General features: G+C 37.3%; 1 pseudogene; it reads right to left on the bottom strand.

Moving 5' to 3' along the window:
* Positions 1–16,297: 16,297 nt before the first annotated feature.
* LOC102141300 (frataxin, mitochondrial pseudogene) lies at positions 16,298–16,885 on the bottom strand (annotated as a pseudogene).
* Positions 16,886–17,195: the final 310 nt, after the last annotated feature.

The raw sequence follows: 17,195 nt of genomic DNA, 5'->3' as shown, positions 1-17,195 counted from the left end.
AGTGTTTAGTCTCAAACCAACTTAGCTTTATTTCTGAGGCCAATCCCTTCTGAGGATTCTAGCCTGTGGCCTGTGTATTATGAGATGATTCTACTGCGGGTGTGTATGCAAATGCCTTCCAGTCCTGAGTAAAGTCCAGAAACTGTCAAGCCAAGTGTTTTCTGGTGTTTTCTTTCTTTCTTTTCGTTTCCCCCCTCACCACCCCCAGACATGGAATCTCACTCTATGCATGCGTACATCAGCTGAAGATTTTATAAGAGTCCTCTGAATGTCTTGACCGACCATTCTCCCTCTCCCATTCCCTTTAACTACCTTTACTCTGGTGTTCTGCTCCACAAATTCTAGCTGATATGGTCTCCCAAATTCTGATATATGCCTGCTCACTTAGTAAGAATGCCAGGCTCTCTTTTTGTGTTTTTCTCTCTGCCCTGTAGACTAGAAATTGCCTCTAAGCAGTAAGTTAGTGTGATCATAGGATTCAACTTTTTGCTTTGCTTTTCTCATCAATCATAGTCCTGTAATGCCTGTTGTCTGATGCTTAGAACAAATTATTTTATATATTTTGTCTGGGTTTCTAGTTGGTTTTGGTGGGATATTTTCACATCTGGACCTTGCTGATTCTGGAGGGACTGTCCTTCCTGGGGCTAGCTAATTCCTAGAGATAGCAAACATTTATCCAAGACACCTCTTAGATATTGAAAACGACTAAGCAAGAGCTCATATCCCAAACTCTTCCTTTGTCAGGATTTTACACGAAGCCACTATTTTCCTACTCTGATCACCTTATTACTAAGTACCAGACAGCTAGAGATAGCCTTTATACCCCAGAACCCAATACAATCATTCAAACTAACCAATCCTAAGCCAGTTTACCCTGCTCTGCCCATTTCTGCCTATGGAACCATAATAAAGCCTCTTGCCGTGTTTTCTTTCCACTCCCTTTACCTCCTGACTGATCCTGATGCTTCGTCCTGTGGCCCTCTATGTGGTGTGGTATGCCCCCTCCTCTTGGGAACTGAAACAAACTGTCTTTTCAATAGTAATCCTCTCATGATCTGTTGGCCTCTTCATATTTGAATAATAAAACCTACATTTTGGGCTGGGCACATTAGCTCATGCCTGTAATCCTAGCACTCTGGGAGGCCAAAGCGGGTGGATCACCTGAGGTCAGGAGTTCGAGACCAGCCTGGCCAATATGGTGAAACCCCCGTCTCTACTAAAAATACAAAAAAATTAGCTAGGTGTAGTGGTGGTCACCTATAATCCCAGCTGCTCAGGAGACTGAGGCAGGAGAATTGCTTGAACCCAGGAGGCGGAGGTTGCAGTGAGCCGAGATTGCACCATTGCACTCCAGCCTGGGCGAGAGAGCAAGACTCCATCTCCAAAAATACAAAACAAAATAAAACGTACATTTTGAAACACCTTCAGGCTTGCAAGCAGAGTTTAGTATATATATTTTCTTAAACAAGATAATTTCTATAAGCACCTGGCACATAACAATTATTGAACAAATGATTATTCATTCCTTAACTTGATCTCAGTATTTTAACACCTTGTCTTAACTCTAATTATTGATTTTAGTTTCCTTACTTATTTAATGCTGCCATTCTTCCCCTATCTGCCACCTCTACTGCTACTAGTATACTCACCTTGAAATCTTTATGTAGCTCTTCATATTTTGGGTTTTATTCCTTACTTAAAATATTATCTTTTATATTTAAATCTAACCCACCAGTCTATGACATATTGAAATGCTGAAGGCTTACCTGCTGAACATTTTGTTTTCCATTTTTGTAGAATTTTTAAAATGTAGTATATTCTTTTTTCTAATCTCTCCAAGTAACCTGAGGATATCAATTTTTTTCTTATTTCCATCCTATCCCATTTTCCCAAGGTATAGTAAAAATTTCCTTCAAGCTTTAGCTTTACTATATTTAGCAAATGTATAACACTTCTGAATATCATTCCTTTTCCAATTTTGGGGGTAGCATACACATTCACAAATATGATGATTTCCAATCCTGAATTTCTCCCAGACTGACCTCCCATATATTCTATGTCTTTTAAAAAAAAGTAACTATAATGGTAACATGTGGAAAATTTAGAGTAATGTGATACTTACCTTCCTTTTGTTTAACTTGATTCCTTAATTATGAGGAGGGTTTGGGTTTAGCATATTGGTCTTTAGACAGCTAACCAAACTAAAACTTTAAGTATTTTCCCTCATTGCTTATATAGGTTGTAATAAAGCCTGGAATTTACAGTAATTTTTAAGATGTTGATAGCTGTATTAAAATACCCTAGTAGATTTGGCATGAAAGCAAATGCCAGCTCTGAGGATGAAGATAACACCACCGGCAAACACTGCTACTTTGATTCATTGTGACTAGCATTGTGTAGGTTGCATACTCTTCCATGTAAATCACAAGAGGTTTAGGATCTGAACACCCTCAAAACACTCGTGTGTTGAAATTTTACATACATTTTTTACTGGTTCTTATCTGAAGGACTCAATTCATTTTGCAAACCTCTAACAACTTATTTGTGGTAATGGGTGGGTCTGATTGACAGGTGCCATACAGTAAAGTGGAAACTGGGACACAGATACTTTTCTCAATTTTACTTTGGTGAAGAGTTTCTAGCAGTAGGAGAATGACAGATATTTGGATCTTTAGGAAATAATGGAAAAACTGAAAGATATTATTATCACAGAATGGATTTTGTGTCATTTTTGGTTCTCACTACAAAGGAAGATGGGAAAATGTGGTTTGCTAACTTTAGTACTTTATAGCCTAAGACAGGCTATGCTTTAAACCCCAGAGAGATTTTTTAGTACATATTTCCCAGACTCTGAAGCCTAAGTGATCATTAGATGAAACTGAATTTTTATTTTGTTATCCTATTATACCAGATTCTCAGGAAAAAAGCTACTGACATATACCGTGACAAGTCACTGAATCCAAAATGCTACTTAAATTGTTGCTGAGTGGGTTAATTTTTATGAAATCAATTTCATGTTGTGGCTGGTGATAAACCTTGGCAATCTTTGATTGATATGTCTTTTTTTTTTTAACTCACTTTGCCTAAAAATTAACCTTCTTTAAAATTGATAGCTATATCTCATCACTTTTAATTTGTATGAGTGAATTTTAAAAAGACTTTTTTTTATCACTACATCATTGTCTTTTCTAGGAACAGTGTTGGGATCATAATATGCTTTTTACTTCAGGGATATATAAAATCGTTCCCATGATCATATATCCAATTTGCATGTGAATCAGTGCACATTGAAAGTAACCCTGAATGGAAATGTTTTCTTTTCTTTTCTTTTTTTGGAGAGTAGACTCTAAGATAAATAATAAGGTTTATACTCTGTTTTCAGAGTATAGAGTTTAGATCAGTGACAAGCAACGTAAGATGCACCTAACAAATTTTAATTGCCACCTTTTACCTCATACAAAGCCTCACAATTCAGACAGTGTAATAAAAATCTCCAGAAATAGACTTTAGAATTTTTTTTTCCCAGAAGCTGTGGATTGGAGGGGATTAACATGTGAGTGAGTCTGCCCCATCCCAAGTCCCGTAGCACGTTGGGGACTCATAGTCAAGTGAAGAGTGAAGCAACCAGGGACCACCTATCTATGTGGAAATGTAGTGGTCCTTTGTGATATTCTAGGGTCTAGAACTGCCGTTCTCAGCTTGAGCAAAGCAAAGAGAAAATCCTGCAAACATGGGAGGAAATCCAAAGCGAATAAGGGCAATGGTCCACATCTTATATATTTTGCATCTTCAGTGCCTTTTACAGTGTCTGGCACAGAGTAAGCAGTTGGTTGTGGTGAATGGAATGATCTAACTCTAGGCCATCTTTGTTGTTAATTTTATTAACATGAAACATTTTGGACAACCCATTTCAGCTTATTAAAACTCAGTTTCACTATATGTAATGTGGAAATAATAATAATCCCTACCTGAAAAGGATATTTTTGGAGTACTTACAATGCATTTGTAAGAATGTATCTTTCTGATGAAATTCAATTATATTATTTTTATTTTACCAAAAAAAGTATTTAGGTCTAGTCATTTTATTTTTTTCTGAACTGGAAAAAATTGTTTTTTAATAATTTTTTTAATACTAATAAAATAATTGTTTTTTAATACTAATAATCTAATTTTCATAAAGTTTACCCCCCAAGGATGTCCCCTTGTATTTTGTATCACCCTTTATGTTTTTTACGTAGAGAAATAGTTACAGGCTGTGAACTTGTCAGACTCCATAAGCCTCTTTGTACTGGTAGCCATACTTTGCTTCTATGATACAGTGATCCTATCAGGAGTAGAAAGGCGATGGCACTCCTTGGAGTTCTACATGGCCTGAAAATATTCTTGCTACACCAGGGACGTGTTTTGGGACACCCAGGAGCAACCTGAGAACTAATATTTGGTGGTACTTAGTACTTGTCAGCTTTGTGGCATATCTCATGTCTCCCTTTAATCCAGCCTCCTCTCTGTAGCTGGAGAATCATCTTTCCGTAACTTATCCTTGAGAGAGGTGCTCACCTCCCTCACCAGCCTCCATCCTTTGAGGGCTTAAAAGCTTTCACTTTCTGGCTGGGCGTCGTGGCAATTTATATATTTATATATATAAATTGATGTTTACATATATATAAATCAATTTACATATATATGTAAATATCAATTATATATATAAATATAATATCATGTATATATGTGTATATATACATATATATGTAAATATCAATTTATATATATAAATATAAATATCAAGCAGTGATGGTCACACACCATTGAGACACATGGAAGTTGACTTGGCACACATCTTAACAGAGTTTAGAATGCAATAACTCTAACCTCTGAAAATTTAGAGTGATTGCAGCAGAAAACTTTGAAATTAAATCAAGAAGCTTATTTTATTTCCCAATTCATAAACTTAATTGTGTCTTCATGCTGAACCATATTTGGCCATTTAACAAACATAACAATAACATTCTTAACAGTTACTTAAACCATGCAACTGTTGGCATTGATCTTTTTTCAAGTGATTGCCCTGTTTTGTTTTGTTTTGATTTTTATGCCATCTAATAAAGAACTAAGTTCTGGTGGCATGAGAAAAAGAGTTATGGCCTGGATCTGGAGCTCGGCCAAGCCCCCAATTTTCACACCAAATGAGTAACCTTAGGCAAAGTGATTTTTTTCCTTTCTATATTTCTTATCCTTATCTATAAAGTGGGGTGAATGGGTCCATGCAGCTCCAAAACTTTATCTTTTCTGTGGTTCCTTGATTGAAGTAAAAATGTTCAAAACATTTTTGAATACTAATGACATCCTGTTTTCTAGCGAAGGTGGTATTTGATCTCATGTAGCAGGGCAGAAGTAGACATGGTGTTCTGAATCATATGGCATAGCCATGGTTAAAATGTCGTGCTTAATATGTTGCCCCCTTTGTAGACAACACAGAGTAGGATGCCCCCTTTCATGCCAATCTGATATACCAAGGCTTGGGATAGAGCAAAGGGACTTGAGGGAATGAGGAAAGCTGAACAATGGGAATAAACAAACTCCTTCTTCCATGTTTAAAACTTCATAATCTTTACAGATATTAGGTTTTGTATTAAAATACTCTTCTCTTTTGAGATCCGGAGGTAACTTTCAATGTGGAAATGCTATAAATACAATGTTGCAATGAATATCTTCATGTATACAACCTTCTGCTTTTGTTGAACTATTTCTTTAAGTTAAATTATTTATTTTGTTCCTGAAAAGATTAGTGTGCATTCAGATTATTGTGAATTCCTAATAACTACAGGTCTAGACATACTTCAAACATTGAAATATGGAGACAAATTGAACAAGATTTGTATTTTAAAACAATTAGAAGGTAAAGATAGCAACAAAAATGTTATAATCTCACCATCTAGATATAACCATTGTAGGTATACATATTTCCTTTCTTTCTCTCCCTCTCTTTTTCTCTCTCTCTGTGTGTGTATGTGGAGGGTGGCTTTTATGTGTCTGTCTGTCTCTCTCTTTATTTATTGATGATCTTAAACAAATTTGTTCATAAGTTATATACTCAAATAAATCGAAAACAACATATTTTGTTTCTACACTGAAATGTAAATTTCAGAGACAGAAATTTTCTTCTTTTCTTTTTGTATTCCAAAGAAACTAGCTGAGTGTGAACAGAAGGTGCAAAAGAATAATAGAATTTTGAAGTTTAATGTTAGAAATTATCTGATTTATTCAATTTATTTTATGTATGGGTAAATGGGTAGAGACACGTTGTGATTTTTCCTGGAGTCGCATGGCTAATTTGTGGTTAGTTGAAATTACAGCAGAGGTCACTCATTACCTGATCCAGAGTTTTAATCTCAAAAACCACTTCTTGAGATTAATTTCTATACTTCTCCTGATCTTTCTAGAACCTACTGTTGAACTGATTATATACACAGTACTGTTAAGAACATTGCCATGTTGAGATTTCTTTAGAACTCTTTTTCTATTGAGATGGAATTCATATAATGTACAGTTATACATCTTAAAGTGTACAATTTAGTAGCATTTAGTGCATTCACAATGTTATATAACTATAACATCGCTCTAGTTTCAAAACTTTTAAAATAATTTCTGTATCCATTACCCTTTTCCCATTTGCCCTTAGAGTACTGTGCTGGTAGCGATTGCTGCTGCACTTTTTTCTAAATGAGAAAAGGGTAAGTAATCCCTCCATACTCTCGATTCTGTCAATCCTCTGGCAACCACTAACATGTTTTTTGACTCTATGAATTTTCCTATTCTCGATATTTCGTATAAAAGAAATCGTACAGAATTTGACCCTTTGTGTCTGGCATCTTTGACTTAGCATAATATTTTCAAGGTTTGTTTGTATTTTAGCTTGTATTTCAGTCTTTTTTATGGCTGAATAATATTCCATTGTATAGATATATCATAATTTGTTCATTCCTTGATCTGTTGATGGACATTTTTTCTTTAAAACTTTAACAAACAAAATCTATGTTTATTCACTCAAAGCTTGCAATTGCAAGTTCCGTAATTTCCAATTTAATCCCAGATCAGATTAATTATATTTAACATTCCTTTGCCATTTTGTCCTTCTCAAGTTGATGGACTCACATTTCACTGCTGCAGTGTTTTTCTGTCACATATCTAATTAATTCCTAGTATTTCCACTTTTAGAATGTTGTTACCATGTAGAACCTTTGTTTGACTTCTACTTATAAATATCTTTTAATGACTTCTGACTGTTGTCTTCCACTAACATTTGTAAAGTATACTGTTGAGTATATTGTTGAGTATTGTAGAGTATATTGTTGAGTATTGTAAAGTATATTGTGCTAGGCTGAAAATGGTCCTCCAAAGACGTTCACATTCTAATTCCCTATACTTATAAATCTTACCTTATATGACAAAAGGGACTTTGCAGATGGATTAAATTGAAGATTTTGAGATTGAGAGACTGTCCTGAATCATCTCGGTGCGTCTGATATACTTACAGACTTCATAAGAGAGGGGTAGGAGATCAAATAAAGTAGCAAGTTATGTAAGGACAGAGTCAAAGGGTCAGGAGCCAAGAAATGAAGACAGCCTTTAGAGATCAAAGAAGGCAAGAAAATAACTTCTCCCCTGAAGTCTCCAGAAGGAATGTAGCCCTGCTGACACTTGGATTCTAGATTTCTGATCCCTGGGATGTAAGAGAATAAGCTTGTGTTGTTTTAAGCTACTAAGTTTGTGTTAATTTGCAACAGAGCAATAGTAAACTAAGATATTCCACTAAAGAGATGCAATTTTAAACAAGTCTAAAGTTAACCATATTCATAAACATATATATTAATATTTAACTTACATATTATTATTGTTGATAATATTCATTAATTTGACAACATATTGCTGCTCAGCATAGCTTCTAAACAAAAATAAAGAGCTAGATTGTTATAAGGAATGGGATTGATAGCAAAACTTTGTCTGCTTTGGCATTGAATAAAGCTCTTAACAATTAGGAAAAGTAATAGTTTTCAAGTATGTTTCAACATTGGGTGCTTTGGATTCCTTAAATCCTATGTGGAGGTTCTTTAGTAATGATATACTTTTTTAAAATGTTATGTTTCAAAATGTTCATGTTCAATATCTCCTTTTTCCTGTCCAAATCCACACAGATAAATGTGAAATAAGTGTCTAAATTTTCACTCTGGACTCTGTAGGGAGAAACTGGACTGCTCTTGAACTCACAGGTGAGAAGAAAATGATATCACTTATTTTCTTTACAGAATGAAAAAACAATAACACTTATTAAGAAACATTCTGCCAAGGTTAAGGGCTCATTGAATATGAAAACAAAACTCAAACTCTTTTTTGCTTGGAGTTTTTCTAAATTTGCCCTTAAATCCTTGTATTTTTCTTATCTTTTAGCCAACTGGATGGTCATGATTAATGTGCCTTTAATCACAGGAGCTTCTTGAAGCTCCTTTTCACTACCTCAGAGGCAGCTGCTCCCCAGTGATGTCATGTTTCCTTCCTGACCTTGGGAGTGCCATTTAGAGGCAACCGTTTCCAGGGACTGAAAGGCTTCTGTATCTCAAGTCATGCTACCAAAATAGTCCATTAGCTGTGCTTTTCAACTTAGTTACGTCATAATGAATAAGTCTCTTCTCCCCTGAACAGTGTTGATGACTTTTCCCTACCTTTGTCAATTTCAGTATAAATGTGTACCCGCCAAAGGCATCAGGAGGGGACTAAGGAAATCCTATAGGAGAACAATGACAGGAAATTGACATAGCCATTAAGATGTCTGGAAAAATTAAGTTAGAAGAAAATGGGGCTTGGCTTATTGCCATTTTTGGAATAAGGGAAAAACTGCAGGCAGGGATGTCTCCAGAAAAGTTAACATAAAACTTAGAATAAGCATGGTTGTGTGCAAATTGAATTAAAATAAAGGATAATACTATGATAAATAGGAATAATAGTAGAAAATTTCTTTTGGTGGGGAAGGGAAAGTAATAAACATTGTAAATTGAGGTTCAGATTTTTTTTTTCTTTTTTAGGAACAAAGATTTCCCTGGCCTTGGAAGCAAGTGCTGATGAAATTTCTCAGCCCAGAGCTGATTCACTGAATTGAGGAATCAGAGAAAGGAAAGATTTGTTTTTCTTAAACATCTGTAAGGAAATATTAGGTTAAATATTTATAGGTTCAGAAAAAAGTCTGTAATTACAAATCTTAGATAAATAAATGCAGTGTGTTAGAATCTGGTAACTCAGAAAAAATGACCTCATTCAGGAGTAGGAATTCCTATAGGAACAGGAAAAAATGACCTCATTCAGGAATAGGAATTCCTCATACAATAGGAAGCAACTTTTACATTTTTTAAAGGAAATTCATCAATGATTATTTTGACCTCATCTTCATGTATCGGATGCTCAAATTTAAAGTCGATTAGGGAAATGAGTAACAATGAAAGAAAACTCATGAATGACTGGATGAAGCATGTGGGAATATATCATGCTTAAATTTATCCTTCTGCTGTAAAAAAGCACTTTCTTACTTTTGCCTGTTGACTTTGAATTATTTTCTTCCGGATTGGAGAAGATTACATGAAGTAAACATTTAGCTCAGTAAAGAGTAACTTGATACAGTCAATCATAGAGATTGGTAACTTCATTGATTTTCAGAGTTGGGAGAGACCTTCAAAACAATCTAACACAATTCTCTCATGCACAGTTAAGAAGCTGGGGCTCAGAGCACTTAAATGACTTGTCTGGAATCAGACATCACTAGAATAAGTACCAGGATTATATACCAGGTTTCCTGATTTCCAAGCTGGTAAATTCCATATAAAACATATTGGATCAATAAACTATTTTATTAATTAATCTTGGAACATCATAGTCAAAAATATGAGTCAAATGCTCTATCACATACCATCCTCAAAGCTATAGTAAAAAATATGCCTCATGGTAAGTAAGCAATGGCTACCTCTCTGTATGTGGTAACAGAAAAAAGTGCTGTGAGAGGCCCATTTGGGGGACATTGCGTGGTCAGTTTGTCAGCTGAGTGAATGCTTCCTATGATCCCTTGCCGCTTAGAACCTAAGGGCCTTGGGACAGTCAACTGTATCTACCTGATCCTTTGGTCAGTGGATCTACCACTGTCTAAGCCTTTATTTAGATTTTAAACACAAGTAACACAGGTAAATAGAAAAGTCAAAGCTCAGATTAAAGAAAGAAAGGTAGCCATATAATGTGTTAGGTTCAACCGTTTGCCTGTTGCAAAAGGGCGAAAGCAAAGCCATTTTTCTGATTTCCAGTGAGATCAGGAAAGTCCAAGTTCCTGAGAGCAGCAGAGGAGACTTTATCCCAGAATCTAGAGAAGAAACATTTCCATACATTGTTTCTCCTACTCTCAGCCAGGGGTAAGTCTAATAATTGTATATCTAGCTGCACAAGTTTATGCATTTATTTAAAACCATGTATTAAAGGCAAGATATTTAATCTTTTTCAAGTTTCAGATTCCTCATCTAAAATAGGTACATTATTAGGACCAGGTTCAACTTTGTTGTGAGGATTAGATAAGCTTGCAGGCAAAGCTCCTGGTACAGTCCCTGGCACATAGGAAGTGCTTAAATATCAGTAATGATGATGTTGTAGAAAAGAGGAAGAGGAGCTCACAAAGTTCTATTCCAGATGCTAAAGGAGTAGTCGTCATCCTTGACCACAATGTAAACTTCCTGAAAGAAACCCTGTCATGGCAGGATATGCTGTACTAAGTTTTATTTTGTTGTTGTTGTTTTAAAGCAGAAGGTTTTTGGATTATTTAACTTAGAAAACCTTCACACTACACTTGTTGGAGGTGTTCTCTCAATAACTAGAAATAAATACATATTTATTTTATGAGAGAGTGAATCCAGGATAGATTTTATTATTAATAATCAATCCACTTTCCAAAAAGAATTTGAAGTAACTTATAATAAAAGCCATAGGCACCATGGCATCATTAAAACAAAGATTGAAAAATGAAGTGATTTGGAAAGATGCTTGAACCAGAAAGCCTTGATTAAAGATGGTTACTACAGTGGCACTTAAAACTTACTGCAGAGTAGTTCTTGGTACTGATAATTCTCTTTATAAATGAAATGAGGCATATCAATTTATATTAGCTACATTTTCCCTGTGAGGTGAAATTTATCATGTAGATAGTATCCTCAATGGATTTTATTAGCTAAAGTTATTTCTTTTATAAACCTTCATAAAACTTGAGGGCTTAGTGTTTAAAATTTACATTGTCTGAAGGCATTCTATAGGAAGAAAAGTAATCAAAGGTGAAACAGTTTATAAATTTGACTTTCTGATAGTTCAGGAAGAGAAACTTAGATTGATTGGTGAGAATATCACATATGCATTACAGTCCCTGTTTTGTATTTATTGACTAATGTAGATTTTGAACAAATCGAGAGAGCAATGAATATGATAGTCATCATATTTGCCTAAAATATCATTATTGTTATTGTTATTGTGAGCTAGAGGAGATCCATCTGCTTTCGATAAAATGCTAGACACATATTTGACAAATTTATCTATTTTGTTATAAAAATTAAAGAACCTGGCTTGAGTTATTATTCAAATTAAACGGTGACATTCACAGGTGGATTACAGCCAATCAAGTGGCGCAAGCAAGGCAAAGAAGCTTCCCCAAATCCTTTCTGGATCTCAAATGCTCACTCCCTTAAAACCTCAGAGGTCCTTACCGTCGAGCAGAAATTCCTAACCAGGAATCAGCAACAAAATTACATGAAGAATTTCTTCAGAATACTCTTTTCACATACCTCCCAAATTTGAATCCCCAAGAGTGAGGCTTGGGTGTGAATATTTTAAAAATAAAATTCCCAAGAGATTGTGTTGCAAATCCTGAACAAGAGCTCTGTCCCCAGAGTATCACGAGATGTGTGGCTTCTAAAGAGGATGTAAAGGCAGGAGTTAGCTTCTGCTATTTAACTGCTTTTGATATAGTTCTTCTAGAATATTTTTTTGAGGAGAACAACATTTCTATAGTTCTAAAACTTGGGTTAGCTGCACAATATACTGAACTACAAGTAAATGGGTTTCCTGTGAAATGGATTTATTTATAATTACCCCTCTGCATGTCACACACATGCCAAACGCTTTTGGTTTTGGTGAAATGGTCTCGAGCTTGGTAATAACCTCAGGTTAACATGCTATTTAAGGGCACTTCCAGAAAGCCACACTGATATTATGTGATCAGTAGAGAGAAGAATGTTTAACTTCCTGTTTGACATGGTAAGAAGGCACACGTTCTGTAAGAAATTATTTGTTATTTATTTAATGCCCACTTCATTCTAAAAAAGACTTGAAGTAGTGTGCAAATCCTTCATGAGTAAGTTGGGGAAGAGGAAGTCTGGAATAGAGTCCTGTTTTATGCCATCTTCTTTTGATATTTGATCCACCATTGAGTCCATTTCTATTCATTTTAATTCCTTTGATGGTTTGAATATGAAATCATTTTGGGCTATCTGCACTCTTTCCCTTGGGATCTAGTTTTGTGGCTATATAGAAATGACTTCCAAATTTACATCTTCTGCTCCAAATTTTCAACTGACTGCTTAAAAATCTCCACTTGTGTGTTTAGTAGCAAATAATATGTGTATGCCCAAGACAGATATTTTGATTCCTTACCTCCCTCACCCTGACCTTTCCTTTTCTAGTCTTCCCCATTTTTGTTGCTTATTCTAAAACCTTTGTATTCTATATCTCTCCATCTCCTTGCCACCATCCCTGGCAAGCTACTACCTTGGAGTATTCTAACAACTTCCACAGTAGTCTTTTTCCACTTTTGTATGCTAGCATCCATTTTTTGCAAAGCAGCCAGAGAGATGTTCTCATTACAGTCCAACTAACATTTCATTTAAGAGGATCCTTTGAGAAAGGTTTTAGCTACTGTACCCATTCAAATACATTAAGGCTAATATTGGTAAAATTAAAAAAAACAACAACATTGAGGCTAAGAAGAGTTTTTTAATCAGCAAAATACAGGGTGAATGACACCGATCCATAAAATCAATATTTATGAGTAACCCACTTCAATTTAAAACTAATAAGGGCTGATGTGTAAACTTTAAATGAAAGTAGTTGGTATAACAAAATATTTAAAATATTATGCTTTGCTAGCTCATAATAGCACCATAATTTTTCAGGAAGAGTTCAAGAAGAGGATTCAGAAGAATAGTCACTTGTTGATCCAGTTTGTTCTGGAAGTAGATGCTTTCTAAAATACCTCTTTGCAGTGGTATACAGATTTCATATATATTTAATGTTTTCCCTGAACACTCTTATCATATGTGAGAACTCAATCATGCCAACCTTAGTTCTGCCAACCCCTGTGTTTTTAAGAAACACAGCTCCTGAGTTGGTGCAAGATTTCTGTAGCTCCACATGACTGGAAGGTAAAATGTGAAATGGGGATTGGTGTCAGATGAAGCGGAAGTCAGGCCGTATATCTTTCAAGTGATGTTAAGAAGCTTAGAATTTATCCTGAAAGCAATGAGAATACAATTTACTCTCAATGACTTTCATTTGTTCTTATAAATCCTGCTGCTAAGTGAAAAGTCATTTATTAAGAGAAACCTTTCATTATTTCCCTCCCTCCCTCCCTCCCTCCCTCCCTCCCTTCCTCTCTTCCTCCCTTCCTTCATTTTTTCTTTTGAGATGGAGTCTCGCTCTATCGCCCAGGCTGGAGTGCAGTGGCGCGATCTCGGCTCACTGCAAGCTCCGCCGCCCGGGTTCCCGCCATTCTCCTACCTCAGCCTCCCGCGTGGCTGGGACTACAGGCGCCCGCCACCTCGCCCGGCTAGTTTATTGTATATTTTAGTAGAGACAGGGTTTCACCGTGTTCGCCAGGATGGTCTTGATCTCCTGACCTCGTGATCCGCCCGTCTCGGCCTCCCAAAGTGCTGGGATTACAGGCTTGAGCGACCGCGCCCGGCCCTTTTTTTTTTTTTGAGACAGACTTTTGCTCTTGTTGCCCAGGCTGGAGAGCAATGGCACAATCTCAGCATCTCAGCTCACCACAACCTCCACCTCCTGGGTTCAAGCAATTATCCTGCCTCAGCCTCCTGAGTGGCTGGGATTACAGGCACACACCACCACGCCCAGCTAATTTTGTATTTTTAGTAGAAACAGGGTTTCTCCATGTTGGTCAGGCTGGTCTGGAACTCCTGTCCTCAGGTAATCCGCCCACCTTGGCCTCCCAAAATGCTGGTATTACAGGGGTGAGCCACTGCGCCTGGCCAAAAACTTCCATTATTTCTTTTTTCTTTCTTTTTTTTTTTTTTTTAATTTAACAGAGTTTAATTGAACAGTTTGTGAATTGGGCAGCCTCCTCAGCCAGAGTAGGCTCAGACACTCCAGCACAGTCACGTGCTGGAAGAAGATTTAAGGACAGAGAAAGAAAAGTGGCATATAGAAAACAGAAGTGAGGTATAGAAACAGCCAGATTAGTTACAGCTCCATATTTGCCTTATTTGAAGGCAGTGTCAAGAGTTGACCTCCTGTGATTGGCCAAAATCCAATGATTGTCACAAGAGTAGGTCACAGTCTTGTTTACACATCTAGGTAGGTTACAATTCACTAAGTACAGAATAACCTTTAAGTCAAGCTTAAACTATGTAAGGAGGCAGCTTTAGGCTAAATTTGATTTAACAATATTAATGACATATTTATGATAACTATATTTTCGAAACAAAACATATTTGGTGGGAAGAATGGAATCATTGCAGGACTTTTCCTTAATTCAGCTAAAGATAAGGCTCTTGTCCATCCCACAGCCACAAAAATTTAGGCTTGCAGATGGTTTAAAGGGTGAGTAAAGCAGGGTTTTATTAAGTGAAAAGGGGAAATAAAGGGTTGGGGGGAACAGGGATCCTCTGCAAGGCCAGAGTCCCCTGCTAGAGTGCTTCCCACCAGGCTGCTCGAATCCCAGGTTCACAAAGGAAAAGGAGGCGCCAGGCTCTTCCTTGCTGCAAACTCCCGAGGCTCCACCCCAGTGGGCAGGCTGGTTGGAGTTTCTCCAGGGACCCCCTCCCATCTGGCTGTCAAAGAATTATTTTAGAGTTTTATAAAACTCGGAGAAATAAAAATGAAATCCTAAGTCACCCAGCTGACTAAATGGATGCACCACCTCTTGGCCAAGGGGACCCCAGAGAAACCTTGAAAACTAAGTTCCTGCCATGATGTGTTGTTATACCCTCTCCATTGCTAAACACCATTAGGATTTCCTTCCTACAGGTTAAACAGAAATCAGCCCTTTGGAAGGACGAGCTGCACCGCTGATATCAACCAATGGTCTGACACTGCCCCTTCCTTTTGCAGTTTCTGCACAACTAACCAGCATTCCTTCCTGATAACAGACTGCCCACAATGGAATGGTTCTGGCCAGTTTACAGAGGATGTGCAGTGAGGGTTTCTGTGTCCTCTGTTTCACCTTTTGATGTCAGAGGACAGAAAACTCCACCCTCTGATCATGCTAATGCTGCCAATTTTTGCACATGCATCCCATGGAGAGGCATGAAGCTCAACTGAGCATGTGCATGTTTCTCCTTTCATGACTATTCATGACTCCTCCTATAGTTTATTGAATACATATATTTGGCCATCCTATTCAACATAAATGCCCGTCTTATTCTTCTGACCGTCAGTGTCTGTTTTTGGCTTCTGGCCAGAGACTACATTTCTCAGCCTGTCAGAATGACCACCCTGCAGGCTGCAATCTTTTAGGAGAAATAAAGCTCTTCTTTGCAAATTTATTAATCTCAGAATTCTTCAGTTGACAACTGTAATGTTTGGCTGAATAGAAAACAGCTGGATTCTTCTACTTGTCTCTTCATTCTATCTGTTGCAATATGTTGTTCTCATTGGAGTATATGAAGAAAACCCAGGCTCACAGAGTTATGTAGTTGGAAAAAGGAGAACATTACATATCTCTGAAGAGATCTGGGGGACCCAGAGGTTCACTTTTTTTTTTTTTTTTTTTTTGAGGCAGAGTCTTGCTGGAGTGCAGTGGCATGATCTTGGCTCATTCCAACCTCCACCTTATGGGTTCAAGTGATTCTCCTGCCTCAGCTTCCTGAGTAGCTGGGATTACAGGTGTGCACCACCATGCCCAGCTAATTTTTGTATTTTTAGTAGAGACGAGGTTTCACTATGTTGGCCAGGCTGGTCTCAAACTCCTGACCTCAAGTGAACCACCCACCTCGGCCTACCAAAGTGCTGGGATTACAGGCATGAGCTGCTGCTTCACTTTGAAAGCTGCTGGGATGAAGAAGCTCTTCTCATACTCCAGCAACTCCATATAACATCTGGATGGAGAAGATAACCAGATTTGCTTGTTTGGCGTCTGCTTGTTGATCACGTAGGTTCCTAGATCTCCACCCAGTTTAACTGTTAAGACACCACTCCCAAAGGAAACATCATAGTCCTCAAAGGTGTATGGCTTGTCTGCAAGGTCTTCAAAAAACTCTGCTAAAGAGTCCAGCGTTTCCTCTGCTAGTCTTTCATAGGTGGTGTCATCTAGAGAGCCTGAGTGGCCCAAAGTTCCCGATTTCCTCAAATTCATCAAATAGGCACTCTGCTTTTTGACATTCCGAATCTGGTTGAGGCCATGGAGGTTCGAACTGGCGTGGTGGGGTGTGCAGGTTGCATCCATGTCAGGGGGCAGGCCCTGGAGGCCTCAGAGCGGGGCCAACTCTGCCGGCCGCGGGGCCCGGGTGAGGGTCTGGGCCTGGGCCGGGGCCGGGCTGGGGGACGACAGGAGGCCGGCAACTGCGTGGCGCCTGAGAGTCCACATGCTGCTCCGGGTCTGCCCACTTCCATTATTTCTAATGAAAAATGTTATTATGTGTTCCACCTCAAATCAATGTATACAAACAATTTTTGCATAAGAAAAACTATGTATCACTTGAACAATGAAAACAAATTTCTATAAGTGAGAAACAAGATGTCATTCAAATACTGCTTTCACATCAAATTTTTCTTTCTCTATCAAGTCTTTGCCTGAAACTTTAATGTCTAAATATTATTGTTTATAGTGTATTTATTTAATGTGTTATAAAAAATTGTTATACTGATAAGAAAAAGTTTTCTGAAAAATAACTCTT

Source organism: Macaca fascicularis, chromosome 11 (genome assembly GCF_037993035.2).
Source record: "Macaca fascicularis isolate 582-1 chromosome 11, T2T-MFA8v1.1".
NCBI classification, from domain to species: Eukaryota; Metazoa; Chordata; class Mammalia; order Primates; family Cercopithecidae; genus Macaca; species Macaca fascicularis.
Note: the sequence above shows the minus strand (reverse complement) of the source record. Positions and strands in the feature narration are given on the sequence as shown.